General features: G+C 38.2%; 1 protein-coding gene across 1 annotated transcript in view; it reads left to right on the top strand.

Moving 5' to 3' along the window:
* The window catches only part of MED4 (mediator complex subunit 4), an 82853-nt gene that overhangs the window by 50328 nt on the left and 19377 nt on the right, over window positions 1-13148 (top strand). The gene's annotated exons all lie outside the window — the stretch shown is intronic.

Here is a 13148-nt window from a genome sequence, read left to right on the forward strand (position 1 = left end):
CAAATCTTTTGTTATGTACTAAATTTTAATTGATTATGATGTTTCATATTGCAATTTTGAGAAACATTTTCATATGTATGATCAAAGGTCTAATGTGCAGAATTCCAGAGCATTAATTTCTCGACTACAGTTTAGGAGAGGTTCATAATAGAAATTTCAGTATTCATTTAGAGCTCAAATTGGGGTACTGTAACATCCTGATACTTCCCTGAAAATCTTGAAATTATCCTGTTATTTTAATGAAGCAAAGACCTACTGAGAAACACTGTTCTAGTTCATACATGTGGAATTGAAGCTTCTGTTTTGTTTAAACAAAAATAATAATATATTAGTCTGTCAAAGCCTAATGCAAAATTGTTGTAGATTAATATTTAAAGATGTTTCTGCAGAGGACAAGGAGAGAGAACATGTTAAATGAGAAAATGAGTAAATATCCAATTAAAAACTACCCAACAGCGATACGGAAACACTTGATACTTTTTTCGACATGCATTTTACGTGGTGTTTGTAGGGGTTCAGATAAAGCTGTATCTACAGTTTCTGAAGATGAGAAGAGTGTGTTAAAAAGTGTGAAAAAAAGATGAATGAACAAGTGTGAAAACATTTGCCCTGAGGTTCCTAAAAGTTTCTGCATACAGTATTACCCCGCATTTACGTTCCCGGCTTTTACATTTTCCTGTCTTTTACAACATTTTTTGTATGTCCCCTGAGATTTCCTGTGCTCATAATGTATTAAAATCCTCAAATTTTCGTTTGCGACATTTTATGCTTCCCGCCATTTACGCCACGATAGGCCGTTCAAGAGGAAAAAATTCAAGATAAAATGGCGTCGCAACTAACCTAAAACACTTGAGTAACCATGGCATGACGACCAAATCAAACAACCATGGTCTATAATAACTCTTAGAACTCTCAGTATTGAACTTCCGATTAACCAGCGCAACGCATTCTTTGATATCAGGTGTTTTCCACAACGCCTTAAACCTTATTTTTAAATCCGACGAGTTGAATTAACAAAACTGCAGAGGTGGAGAAGAAGAAGAAAAAACAGGTGATTGCTTTATTGCTAAGTACAGTATAAGCCACAAGAAGGAGGCGTTATCAAGTGATTCTTGTTTAACACTTGTATAATTATACAGTAGAACCTCGATAATTCAAAATCGGTTAATTCAAAATCCCGCCTGATTCGAAGAAGCTCTCGTACCCGGAAACATGAGATACAGTTTTGCATGTTATACCAATTGTTTAATTCGAAATATGGATAATTCATAATTTGAAGTACAATGTCGGCCCCATTACCGAAATTCAGACTTTTAATTCGAAACTGCTTTTGCATTTTAAAACAATAGTATGTTTACTCTATAACAATTCAACTTGAAATTTATCCGCTCCACGTCATAATAGAAAGCGCGTTCCGGAACGTGGAGGGGTAGCTTTCCGCACTTACACTCACTTCGGTGGGTCTACAGTGCGTTTCATGATTGCTAAGTTGAATGAAATCAGAATTCTTTTGTATTCAACCTTTTAACGAACGCCGTAATATCACGCAACAGGCAATGTGCGGGAAAATAGAATCCGCAAACCCTGCCGATGCCGACAATTGACGAAAAAACGTGGCTCATATAATAAATTCGTAGGCACCGAACAATATTGTCATTGCCGGTGAAACTGCATTGCTTTATTTTAATGCGAGCCCAAACGGTCTTATGGTTTTAAAGGATATATTGCCAGCCGGGAAATTGTACAAGGGTGAGGGATGGGGGTCATAGCAGTGCGTTGTAATGCACATGGACGTAAGATAGGCCTACTTTATCTCCTCGTCATAGGAAAGTTCGATAAGCTTCAATGTTTTAAGGGCGTCGTGCACTTTCCATGCCAGTACAAAGCATCTAAAAATGCAAACAGTACAGAAATCCAAAAAACAATGCATTTGCACAGGGGAACTGTCATAATTTATCCTCGTCTTTGAATTGTGCGATTTTTTTTTTTTTTCGTTGCGTGAGGTTATGTTCGTCAGTGATTTATCCAAGTGCATTATTTGAACATTGTAAATGCACCTTGTTGGATACATTTCGGAAATATTTTTTTCCATGGCATTTGAAAGGTTTAAACTGTGAATCGAGGTGATTGCAAGTATTAATGGGTCTTAGAATACTTTGTGACGCGGCAAGTTTACATTTCTGAAGTACGAGAGAAGTGCCATGGCGGGAAATCGTACAAGGATAGAGTCATAGGAAAGTTCTATTTTAAGGGCATCGGGTACTTTTTTTGTAAATACAAGGCATCTAAAATGCATACAGTTATAGTAATCCAATTAATAAAGCACTTGCACATGGGAGCCAGCATAGATTTCTCCTCGTCTTTGAATCATGCTTTTTTTTTCCTTTCTTTCGTTGCGTGAGGTTAATGTTTTCCAGTGAGATATCTGAGTGCATTATTTGAATACTGTAAATGCACCTTCTTGGATACATTTTGGAAATAGTTCTTTTTTCATGGCATTTGAAAGGTATAAACTGTGAATCAAGGTTAACTGCATGCAGTAACAGACGTTAGAATATTTAGTAACGCGGCGAGGGTTGGTACTTCTGAATTGCGAATTGGCAGTTAATTCGAAATCACGTAATTCGAAGTCCGATTTTTGAGTCCCAACTACTTTGAATTAACGAGGTTTTACTGTACCGTGAATAAACCCTGTGTAAGTGTTGTATATTTTTCTTACTAATAAATGTGGTATACGCATTGTATTACTATACAGCACGTATGCACTCGTTCCGTCATTGGAATCTCTTCCTGCAGTTTACTGACGTATTTCCTGCAGTTTACTGATGTATTTTGCACGTTGACCGCCTTTATGATCGCTTCTGCTGGTTATCTACGAGCAAAACTTTCCGGAAAGTCATGGAGTAGCATGGCGTATCGAAAAGGCAGTGGCAACAGAAAGTGAGACAGCTGGAAATTGAAATGGCGTATTGCTTTTAGTGCCGGGAGTGTCCGAGGACAAGTTCAGCTCGCCAGATGTAGGTCTTTTGATTTGACGCCCGTAGGCGTCCTGCACATCGTGATGAGAGGATGAAATGATGATGAAGACGACACCTACACCCAGCCCCCATGCCAGAAAAATTAACCAATTAAGGTTAAAATTCCCGACCTGCTGGGAATCGAACCCGGGACCCCTGTGACCAAAGGCCAGCACGCTCACCATTTAGCTATTGGCTTATATTGATATCAACATTTCAATCAATCAGTCACTCGCTACTGATCTGCATTGAAGGCAGTCGCCCAGGTGGCAGATTTCCTATTTGTTTTCCTAGCCTTTTCTTAAATGATCACAAAGAAATTGGAAATTTATTGAACATCTTCCTTGGTAAGTTATTCCAATCCCTAACTCCCCTACCTATAAACAAATATTTGCCCCGATTTGTCCTCTTGAATTCCAGCTTGCTTGTGTAATGAATGCCACTAAAGAAATGGAAAAGCTTAAGAAAAGATCAAGAGCTTCTAACTGGGATAGTACGGAAAACGTAAGCAATTGTGATTGAATCAGTGAGTTGAAAAGGGTACACATTTCAAAATCCGTACTTTTCAGGAGAACGGAAAAACTGCTTTGTAGCTAAAAGAAAGGTTTGATTTATACATCATATATCTGTGTATTCAACTACAAAGTATGGAAATCGTATTACGTACTGTTCTTAAGTTATACCATTTTTTATGTCAAGGAATATGTCCCTTTTTATACTCAAATTTGAGAAAGATCTTTGTAGAGGCAGATAATGTACAATAGACTCGCAGTTTCAAAAGTCTATTAAGCATTAACACATTATTACACAAAAATACGCCCAACCATCATTTCTTTTTATAGTTTTTCACTCTCATTGCGTCTCTTTAAAATGTTTTACTGTACAAAGATGTCTAGCCTCCATAACCTCTAAATGTATGTCTTCTATGTTTAAAATATCGTGAAGATCATCGTTATTGTCCATTCTTTCAATGTGTGTTCGACGTTAAATGGATAAGTCGAATATTTCACCACGATTATTACTATAGACAGTAAATACCACGAAAATAAACTGCTCACTCGTTTCTTTTTCCGCTACTCGCTGCTATACAACTCTTATACAGGGGTCCTGGTCTGTATAAGCAATTCAGTGAATAACTATAACAGATGTATACACAGGAGGCTTATATACGGTTTATTAGTAATGAATTTCACATAAACGGTGTATAAACCTTGTATAACTGTTTATTAGTAAGACTGTGTCAGTGTTTGTCTTGTCCGAGTTCGTTATTTCACGGTTATTGTTTTACACTTGCGTTTGTTGTTTGAGTTGTTAAAAGTTATTGTCGCTGATTCGTCACATTAACTGTATTTTTGTTATTTGTTACATTTTTTGTTCTTGTTATGTGAGTCGAGCGCTCAAGAATAATAATCATAATGTCGTTCTGAAAAAATATCTCACGTGAATTGCTGCAATCTTCCTTTCCCGTCGTGTGTATTTCTTAATCCTTTGTTATTGCTTTATTGTTTTCCTGCTAATAATGGAAAAGGAGGAAAGAAAAACTTTCACTAAGGATGAGAAAGTTCGAATATTAGAAAAGGTTGATTCGTACCGCGGAATACAATTGTGAAAAACAGAGGAAGCATTACATCAATGCTTCAGAATGCGGAGCAAACTCCAAGAAAAGAAAGTATGCGTCATGCTGCAAATACGAGAAAATGGAAAAAATAGGTTTGAAACTTCAAGAGCTGCAGGCATTCCAATTGATGGTGTACTCTTAAGGAAAAAGGCACTTAAAGTGGCAAACATTCTTGGCATTGAAAATTTCAGCGCGTCCAATGGCTGGATTGACCGATTTAGGGAAAGGTATAACCTAACCTATAAAACTGTTTGTGGGGAATCTAATGCAGTTAGTAATGAAATTGTGGAAGAATGGATTGGTAGAAGATTGCAGAAGCTGGCCGAGGATTACGAACACAGGAACATTTTTAACCTAGATGAAACTGGACTGTTTTTCAGTGTGTTGCCCAGCGAGACTTTGGCATTCAAAGGAGATAAATGCCATGGTGGGAAACACAGCAAGATGATGCTCACAGTGATGTTGGGAGCCAATGGTGATGTCTCTGAGAAGCTCCACCCCTATGTGATAGGGAAATCTAAAAAGCTTCGTTGCTTCAAGAATGTGCGATCATTACCTACTGCCTACAATGCCAACCATAAAGCTTGGACGACCTCAGATCTTTTCCAACAGCAGTTAATAATAATAATAATAATAATAATAATAATAATAATAATAATAATAATAATAATAATAAGGATCACTTGAAAGAGTATAAAGTAACAGCAGTTAATTGCTCTGGATTCAAAAATGGGTGCACAAAATAGGAAGATCCTTCTTTTCATCAACCGTTGTCCTGCACATCCCGTGGATGTTAATTTGAGGAATGTGTAGTTAGAATTTCTGCCTGCTAACTGCATAAGCAACCTATGGATTTAGGGGTTATTCATGCCTTTAAGTCACTTTATAGGAAGAACCTGGTGCAGCAAATTTTATTCCTTATGGATGCTGGAAAGGATCCATCATCATTTAAAGTTTCAATCCTGGATGCGCTTTACTTCATTGCAAAGTCTTGGAAAGCATCTTAAATTGTTTCTTGAAAGCAGGTTTTCTTCAAGAATCATGCCAAATCTCAGCTGCAAGAAGAAGAAGAACGCCTGCTACCTGATGTGTGGAGAATGTTGCAGTCAGACTGCACTACTGAAGATTTTCTTCAGGTAGAAGATTCTGTGATCTCGGCAGAGGAAAGAAGTGTGGAGGAGTTGGCTGCTGAGCAAACAGCAGCCTAGTCTCCCACCAGTGACAGTGATGGAGGAGAGGAAGACAGTGAAGTGATGCCTACTGGTGCTGATGCAAGTGCAGCAGTGGATGTTTTACGCAGGTGTCTGGCATCTGTAGAGGGGAGTGAAAATAATTTTCATAACCTTTGTGAGCTTGAAAAACAAATAGTGGTCATAAGAAATAAGAAGTGTAAACAGAGATCGATTCTGGACTATTTTGGTAGGAAGCAGTGATTGTGAAGTTTTCCATCTGGAATAAATTTGTGTTAATGCTGTAAATACAGGTACAATAGTAGCAATTAAAATGTTTCATTCAGAGAAAATATTGCATCTTAGATAATTCTATAGCCATTCTAAGAAAGTAACTACTATATATTAAAAGAATATATTACACAAATTTTTAACCATCTACTGGTAACCTTCTCCTGGGCAAAAGATGAGCAGAATTACAAAGGCAGTGTAGTCAACAGTTAATACAGTACAGTAATTAACTTACATGGACCTTTGTTTGAGGCAAGTACAGTGAATCAATTGAGATTGAAATACTCTATAAATTAATAATATGCATTTGTGTAACATTTACCTCCTTTTCCAGAGCATTTTTATATATATCTGTACAAGTTGTTTCCCACGATTTACACTTTCCCCTCTTTTACACCAGTATTCCTTGGTCCCTTGAAAAGTGTACAAGAGGGGTAATACTGTATTTCTAAAACAAATGTGTAATGTTGAATTTTTAGTTGAAGACTTGCACTTCAGACTGCTTACGCTCTTCGATCATGAATTACTTGGAGGTTACACCTGCTGGTGTACAAGAGAACAACTTTGGCTCTCACCTTGAACACGATATAATAGTTGATCAGTACCTGGCATTGGTTTAGACTGATTTGAGTCAAAGGTGCAAGTTGTTACATTCACGGCAACTCTACATGCTTAACCCCTCAGTGCCGACCTCTATACATTGTATAGATCCTCTTTTCTTCCGTAGCCGCCGACCTCTATACGTGGTATAGACCCATACATGGATTCGCATTTACAGCTATAGTGCGAAGAGTTGACAAAATAAGCTCGCTCGGCCGAGGAATGAAATATTCAAGGCCGGCGCGCATCAGATAATACAGTTCCAAGGTTGCAGGAAAGATACTTTATCATGAAATTATCACCCAAGGGTGAGAAATACAAACCTTCGAGACGATTTATCATGTGTTTAAAACACAGCAAAAAGACGACGTCGGTGTACTGCTGCCAGGAGTGTGATGTGGGTCTCTGTCTTGAAGAGTGCTTCGAACTCTATCACAAACTAAATTACTAAGGTAATGTGAAGTAATTATGTCATTACCTGCATGTACATAGTTCTATCATAAGGAATTCAAAATTTTGTAAATATCAGGCTACTCTTATACTTGTAGTAACGCTTTAAGTGAATCAATGTATTTCAGTCGCGTGTAGTAGAAATCTCATCCGGCCGCGGGGTAAGAAGCTCCTAAAATGGCTGCGACGCTGAGGGGTTAACACGCGAATGCTTGTCCACTTTCTGAAGGAATTTAACTGTGGCTCATTAGTAGGCATTTGAAGAAATTTTCCACTATAACTATGCACCAAGCAACTAGACTCCTCACGATTATTTTCTTAACCCGCATGTTGACTATCACATGAAAAATATTAAATACCCTCCACTGTACAACTCACCACAGCATAAATTTCTAGTCTTATTGGAATGTGAAATACAAGTCTGAACAGGCCCATTGGGTTATTGGACTATCTCACTGCTATAGTCCATCTTCATAGTAAGCATCTTTTTGGATGACCGGAGGTGTGGCCTGGCCTTGAGTGCGAGGAACTATGGGAGTGTCTGCACTGGTAGTGGGGCAAGAACTTGATCCTTTCCTTCAGCTGACACAGTCGAGTTTAGGCAGTGGACGTAGTCCAGGGAGGTGATTGAAATAGCGTGGAAAGCTTGTCATGTGTTACTCTGCCCGCTCCAGGTGCAAAATGTTCTCGGGTTGGGGTGGTCATAATGCAATGGGTGTACATACACCACACTAACTCAAATGTGTAAGAATTACTTAATATGATAAACTAGTGAAAATAAAGTAATACTGTACGTTTTACAAATAGAGTCTTACATTTGAAACTGTACATTTCGAGTGTGTGTGTTAAACCTTGTCAGTTAACTACATCGACCTTTGAGCACGGAAATACTTCGTATATTTCGTAGTAAATGTTGGTGACATCAAGAAATCGGAGGGTAATACCTAAAAGAATTCATATCGGATGATGCTTTCGATACAATGTCAAATACAGTAAAATCTTGTTAATTCAAAGTCGCTGGGACTCAAAAATCAGACTTCGAATTATGTGATTTCGAATTAACCACCAATTGGCAATTCAGAAGTACCAACCCTCGCCGCGTTACAAAATATTCTAACGCCCGTTACTGCATGCAGTTAACCTTGATTCACAGTTTATAACTTTCCAATGCCATGAAAAAAGAACTGTTTCCAGAATGTATCCAGGAAAGTGCATTTACAGTATTCAAATAATGCACTTGGGTATATTGGCAAACATAACCTCACGCAATAAAAGAAAGGGAAAAAAAAAAAAAAAGCACGAATCAAAGACGAGAAATCTATGCTGGCTCCTATGTGCAAGTGCTTTATTTATTGGAGTACTATACTGTATGCATTTTAGATGCCTTGTGTTTACACAGAAAGTACCCGATTCCCTTAAAATCAAACTTTCCTATGACTATCCTTGTACTATTTCCTGCCATGGCACTTCTCTTGTACTTCAGAAATGTAAACACTTGCCACGTCACAAAGTATTCTAAGACCCATTAATACATGCAATCACCTTGATTCACAGTTTAAACCTTTCAAATGCCATAGAAAAATACTATTTCCGAAATGTGTCCAACAAGGTGCAATTACAATGTTCAAATAATGCTCTTGGATAAATCACTGAAAACATAATCTCGCGCAACGAAAGAAAAAAAGTCACACAATTGAAAGACGAGGATAAATTATGCTGGTTCCCCTGTGCAAATGCATTATTTTTTGGATTTCTGTATTGTTTGCATTTTTAGATGCTTTGTACTGTCATGGAAAGTGCCCGACATCTGTAAAACATTGTGGCTTATCGAACTTTCCTATAACGAGGGGATAAAGTTTCTCGCTTCCATGTGCATTGCTACGCACTACATCCTCCATCCTTGTACAATTCCTCGGCTGGCACTTTCTCCTTTAAAACCATAAGACCATTTGGGCTCGCATTAAAAGAAAGCAATGCAATTTCATTGGCAATGACAATGTTGTTTGGTGCCTACGAATTTATTATATGAGCAATGCTTTTTCGTCAACTGTCGGCATCGCCAGTGTTTGCGGATTCTGTTTTTGCGCACACTGCCTGTTGCGTGATATTTCGGCGTTTCTTGAAAGGTTGAATACAAAATAATTCAGATTTCATTCAACATAGCAATCATGAAGTGCAATGTAGACGCACCGAAGTGAGTGTAAGTGCGGAAAGCTACCCCTCCACGTTCCACAACATGTGTTCTATCATGACGTGGATAAATTTTGAGTTGAAATTACTCTGTAACATACTATTGTTTCGAATTTCGCTAATGGGGCCAACATTGCACTTCAAGTTACGAATTATCCGCATTTCGAATTAAACAATTTAATTAACATGCAAAACTGTATCTCATGTTTCTGGGAACGAGAGCTGCTTCGAATTAGGCAGGATTTTGAATTAACCGATTTTGAATTATCGAGGTTCTACTGTATAACAGTGTAGGCTATAGCAAAAGTTCAATCTTTGGCACTCTGTAGCCTTTAATTTATTCTTGTGGCATTTATTATATACATTGTTACAAATATGTCAAAAGTTATATAAAAATGAAAGGTTTGAACCATTTAGTAGAAGTAGTAGCTTGCAACTGGTAGGTAATACTGCAAATAAAGGAAGTTTGTTTGAAACTGTACTGTATGTTCAGGAAAGGTGTATCGGTATGCGCTATCAGCTCATCAAATGCCTAACGAAAAGGAGGAAGTTGTTTCCACTGACAGCCCAAAGATATACAGTAAAACCTCGTTAATTCGAAGTCGTTGGGACTCAAAAATCGGACTTCGAATTACGTGATTTCGAATTAACCGCCAATTCGCAATTCAGAAGTACCAACCCTTGCCGCGTACAAAATATTCTAAGGCCCGTTACTGCATGCAGTTAACCTTGATTCACAGTTTATACTTTCCAAATGCCATGAAAAAGGAACTGTTTCCAAAATGTATCCAAGAAGGTGCATTTACAGTATTCAAATAATGAACTCGGATATCTCACTGGTAAACATAACCTCATGCAACGAAAGAAAGAAAAAAAAAGCACAATTCAAAGACGAGATAAATTATGCCGGTTCCCCTGTGCAAATGCATTATGTTTTTGGATTTCTTTACTGTTTGCATTTTTATTATAGATGCTTTGTACTGGCATGGAAAGTGCTCGACGCTCTTAAAACATTGTGGCTTATCGAAGTTTCCTATGACGAGGGGATAAAATATCTCGCTTCCATGTGCATTGCAACGCACTACTATGACCCCCATACCTCACACTTGTACGATTTCCCGGCTGGCAATTTCTCCTTTAAGACCATAAGACCGTTTGGACTCGCATTAAAATAAAGCAATGCAGTTTCACCGGCAATGACAATATTATTCGATACCTACGAATTTATTATATGAGCCACGTTTTTCGTCAACTGTCGGCATCGCCAGCGTTCGCGGATTCTGTTTTCCCGCACACTGCCTGTTGCGTGATATTACGGTGTTCCTTAAAAGGTCGAATACAAAAGAATTCCGATTTCATTCAACTTAGCAATCATGAAGCGCACTGTAGACCCACCGAAGTGAGTGTAAGTGCGGAAAGCTACCCCTCCACGTTCCGGAACGTGCGTTCTATTATGACGTGGAGCGGATAAATTTTGAGTTGAAATTGCTCTGTAACATACTATTGTTTTAAAATGTAATGGCAGTTTCGAATTAAAAGTCTGAATTTCGGTAATGAGGCCGACATTGTACTTCGAATTATGAATTATCCGTATTTCGAATTAAACAATTGAAATAACATGCAAAACTGTATCTCATGTTTCCGGGAACGAGAGCTTCTTCGAATTAGGCGGGATTTTGAATTAACCGATTTCGTATTATCGAGGTTCTATTGTAATCTACTTAACATGATTTCTAGTGAAATACGTATAAAAGAGATTAATTAATGCGAATTTGTCAGGAAAATACAGAGAAAAAGCCTTAGTAGAAAAACTTCAGGTACTTTCATAACAATATTAACAATGCCTACCTTTCTTGTCCACCAGAAGAAATATTATAATACATAATACTCTTGAATAACCTGCTATTGTTATGATTGAGAGACAGGTTTCCTACAGCAACAACAACAAAGAAAACAGCAATAAAATGCTCTGGAACAATAGACAGTACAAATCTGTCGCATAAAATCAAAGCAAAAGTATTATCTGATTGCTTGCATGTTCTATGATCAGGTGTGTTTAATATTCGGAGTTCAGGGATCTTACTTAGAAATTATTCAGAATAATCTTCACTCTCGTCTGAATCATTGTCATCTGAACTTTTGCCGAGGTTGATGATGAACTGGTCTAATTCTAATTCCTCATCCATGATGTGGTCATGCTCCCAGTATTCCTGCTCATTGGCTTTTACGTTGTTACAACATTTTGTCCATTTGCCTTGCGAATACTGTGCAAACAATATCTGGAAAAAAGTTCCCTTTTGGTCGAGCGTATCCGCTGTCACGAGCGATCTGTAAGACAGAGCAACATTTTTCGTACAGAATAATCATTTTTATTTATATTGGGAATAGGATTGCCTCATTTATGAAAAGGCATTAGAGATGCTAAGGCACTTTTTTTTTTTGAGCTAAAAAGTGAATGATGCGTTAGTTGAAATATATTCTTATTATGTACCTCTCCTTTGATGTCTGCCCAAACCAATTCAATGGGATTGAGATCTGGATGATATGGAGGAAGATGGAGAACTTCATAGCTTTTCAAAAGATTATCAATTTTGAATACCTTCTCCACGCTAGCCCTTCTCACGAGTCCCAACAATTCAGCCTTTGTCATACCTGAATCAAACTCAATTCCTTTCTTCTGCAGCCATTCCTGTACATCCTTCTTCAGATAGGTAGAATTAGGCTTTCTGTCTTCCTGAACATAATGATAGGCTGCATTGTCCATTATTACTACTACGCTCCGTGGTGTTAAATTTGGAGCAAGTCGCTCATTAATCACTTAGAAAAATTGTTATAATTCATGTCGTCATGATAGTCCCCAGTCTTTAGGAGAGACTTATAAATTAAAAGGAAATTGGGAACAAAACCATTCTCTCCTCCACTGTGCACTATAATTAATCTGTCACCCTTTCCTATGGAACAAAGTACCCCCAGTTCTTCAGATCCTTGCCAGCACCGAGAAACAACACGCGAAGCATGAAGACAGGTTTCGTCTATAAATATAATATTTCTGCCTTCATTTCAGAAAATCCATAACTGTCACAGGTATTTCACTTGCCATTCCACAGTTTCTGGTCGCTCAACTAAAATCTTACCCTTCGATTGGCATTTCCTCCAACGAAATTCTGGTCGCTCAACTAAAATCTTACCCTTCGATTGGCAAAATCCCAAGTTATGCAGATGTGAGCAACTGCACTGCACTATGTCATCTTCCAAAGCTTCAGAAAAGTTTTTTAAAGTGAGCACTTGTTTTCTTACAGCGTAAAATTCATGAATCTTTCTCCTAATAAATGCTTTTACGAAATCATCAACTGGAACTCTCTTCTTTTTTTCACCTCGTTTTCCTGTCAGAGTGCTAAACGTAAGTTCCCCCTAGCCAGACTTGACTCTTCCTCTTTCATTATCTCCTTCACCATTGTTGTTCCCACTCCTGTCGCTTCTGAAACTGTCTGCACAACATTTAATTTCAAGTCGTGTTCTCGCTTCATAACTTTCATATGTTCACTCACTTTATAAACAATTTCACGGCCTGACCTCCCAGTGGTCTCCCAAATTTAGAAGAGGACCTAGAAGTCATGCCCGCATGTAACATGCACCGCTTGAGAGACGTTTGCACTTCAGCGCTAGCCTGCTGCAGGAATGGGGGGGGGGGGGAAGATAGCTCCCACCACTGCATGCGCAACCATTTCTCGCGTAGGACGCTTTAAACCAAAATGGACTATAATAGGCAAGCAAAGTCAGACTTCACTTCAGAGGAGCATCTTGCTCTCCGAA

This window comes from Anabrus simplex, chromosome 1, assembly GCF_040414725.1.
Source record: "Anabrus simplex isolate iqAnaSimp1 chromosome 1, ASM4041472v1, whole genome shotgun sequence".
Lineage (NCBI taxonomy): Eukaryota > Metazoa > Arthropoda > Insecta > Orthoptera > Tettigoniidae > Anabrus > Anabrus simplex.